The sequence below is a fragment of the Nannospalax galili genome, unplaced genomic scaffold (genome assembly GCF_000622305.1).
Source record: "Nannospalax galili isolate Female #2095 unplaced genomic scaffold, S.galili_v1.0 scaffold2933, whole genome shotgun sequence".
NCBI classification, from domain to species: domain Eukaryota; kingdom Metazoa; phylum Chordata; class Mammalia; order Rodentia; family Spalacidae; genus Nannospalax; species Nannospalax galili.
The window spans coordinates 10,139-13,205 of record NW_008332836.1 but is presented as its reverse complement, the minus strand read 5'-3'; positions in this window follow the sequence as shown (position 1 = coordinate 13,205).

Below are 3,067 nucleotides of genomic sequence, written 5' to 3'. Positions count from 1 at the left end.
TCTAAGGACAGCTTTCAGCGTGTCCCAGAGGTTTTGTTGTGTTGTATTGTCCTTTTCATTTAGTTCCAGGAACACTTTTGTTTCTTCCCTAATTTCTCCTTTGACCCATTCATCATTCAGGAGTCTGTTGTTTAATCTCCATGTGTTTATGTGGTTACTAGGATTTCTTCCGGTGTGGATTTTAAGCTTTATTGCATTGTGGTCTGAGAGAATGCATGGAATTAATTCAATATTTTTGTATTTGTTGAAGCTTGTTTTGTACTGCAGTGTGTGGGCGATTTTGAAGAAAGTTCCATGGGGTGCTGAATAGAAAGTATATTCTTTGGTGCTTGAGTGGAATATTCGGTAGATGCCTTTTAGACCCATTTGATGTACGGTATTCTTCAATTCAGATGTCTCTCAGTTAATTCTTTGTCCTGTTCACCTATCTAATGGAGACAATGGGGTATTGAAGTCCCCTACTATTAATGAGTTGGGATTAATCCGGGTCTTTATATTGCTGTAGTACTGTTTTTATGAATTTGGGGGCATCAGAGTTTGGTCAATATATGTTCATGATTGTAACATTTTCTTCGTCAATTGTTCCTTTGATAAAATGAAGTGACCCTCTTTGTCTCTTCTCATTAATTTTAGTTTGAAGTCTGTTTTGTCAGATATTAGAATTGCAACTCTGCTTTTTTCTTAGTACCATTTGCTTGGAGTCTTTCCCCCCCCCCCCATCATTTTAACTTAAGTTATTGCCTGCCTATGAAAATGATGTGGGTTTCTTGCAGACAACAAGAAGATGGGTTTTGTTTCTTAATCCATTCAACTAGTCTGTGTCTTTTGACTGGGGAGTTCAGTCCATTGATACTTAAAATTATTAATGAAAGATGTGTATTGATTCCTGTAGTTTTGATTTCTGTTCACATTCTTGGTGTAGCTGTGCATTTCCACTGTTACACCTTCGTTAAATTTCTTTCTGTTACCCCTTGGGTATAGTTGTTATTTTCTTCAGCTCTTTGTATTGCTTCAAGAACTCTCCAAAGGGCTCGATTTATGGAATGAATTCTTTTTAGCCTATTTATGTCATGGAAGATTTTTCTTTTCCCTTATATAACAGATTTTGGCTGGGTAAAGTAACCTGGGTTGGCATGTGTGGTTATCTAGAACTGGAAACACTTTGATGCAGGCTCTTTTGGCTTTCATAGTTTGCATTGAATAGTCAGCTGTAATTCTGTTGTGTTTTCTTTTATATGTGAATTGATCTCTTTTTGTTTGCATCTTTCAGTATTCTCTCTTTGTTCCATACATTTAGCATTTTTAGTATGATGTGCCATGGAGAGTTTCTTTTCTGATCCTGATGTGCTTCTTGTATTGTATGGGCATGTCTTTCTTTAATTTTGGAAAATTTACATCTACAATTCTGTTGAAGATCTGGGTTGAGATTCTTCTCCTTTCTCTATGCCCATGATTCATATATTTGGTCTTTTTTATGGTGTCACACAATTCTGGCATGTTCCATTCTTGTGTTTTCTTAAATTTTCATATTTGCTTGAGTGGTCCAATTCGCCCAATTTATCTTCCATTCTTGGTATTCTGTTTTCCATTTCATTCATCCTATTGGTGAGGCTTTCTCACATTGTTTCTAATTGGCTAATTGAGTGTTTCACTTCCTTCTTCATTTCAGCCTGTGTATTATTCAATATTTATAACTTTTGAATACATTCAGAAGTTTATCCCTATCTTCTTTCAGTTCTTTGATTTATTTTTTTGTGTGTTCTTTAAATTCACTGAATTCTTTTGTCATGTTTATGACTGTTCTTTTGAATTCCATGCCCTGTATTATTTCTAGGGGGCTCTCACTGGACTCCTCTACAGGACTGTTGGTAATTGGTGGGGATATAGTATTTGGGTTTTTCCTTTTATTATTTTTTCACTGTGACTTTGACATGTTGATTTCTTTTGTAGTTTCTGATTCTTATATAACACTCAAGCCTTCCTTTGTTGAGTTCATTTCTGTTTTTCATTTTATTATTTTTTCTCTGTGACTTTGACATGTGGATTTCTTTTGTAGTTTCTGGTTCTTGTATGAGACTCAAGCCTTCCTTTGTTGAGTTCAGGTCTGCTTCTTTTTGTAAATGTTATATGTCTTTAAAATTTACTTGTTGAGCATGAAAAGCTGGTTGGTCTAGGCTTCAGGTTCTCTCTTTTGTTATTATATTGGAAGGGCCAGATGGCTTTCATCCTGCTGCTCAGGAGTTTCCACAGAAGCTCAAATCAGATGAGGATCACATGCTCTCAGGCTTACTCTTAAGGTCTGGATCCCTCCAGGAAAGATGCTGGCCTCAAGAATTTGGGGGCTGGGCTGGGCTGGCCTGGGATGAAGGCCTGTTTTAGGCATGCAAAGGTGAAGTGGGGGATGAAACAGGTCCTGAGAACTCCCAGGGACTGGACCAAGGAATTGGGTAGGTCTTGGTACAAAGGATCAGGAAGCAGTGGGGAATCTGGGCCAAGGGGGCAGTCCAGAGGTCTGGAGTCCCAAGAGAAGAAATGGACTAGTGCCCAGACTAGGAGGAGAGTGCACCTTTGTTTCTAACTTAACATTCTGTGACTATAAGATGAAAACATTTTGGAACGCCTTGATTTATCAGACCACCAGCTTCCAACAACAAAAAGGCTGATTGCCATCAGAAAGCATCTGGCATCTATAGCCGTAATTTCTCTTTTCCTTTATAGGCCCTACTTAATGTTTCCGTCAACTTATTTGAAAAGTGTCTCGATTTATGTTTTTCTTTGTTCTGTTACTATAAAATCTTCAAGAATTGCTACTACATTAAAATATGGAATTTGGGGTATCTTGAATCTGTGTCCCAGGCCACAGCCAGTAATATTTAGCTCCAGAATAAACCATCTCTCTCGTGTATGAGTAGGAGTTATGGTTTTGTCTCTTTCATCTGAAGGACTTGTTTTAGGAAATCACACAAATGTGGCTTCTTCTCTAAACTGTTTTTGTACACAGTTATTTAATGTGCACCTTCACTGTTTATTTATGAATCCCAGACATCTGATAGTGGCCATCTTAACT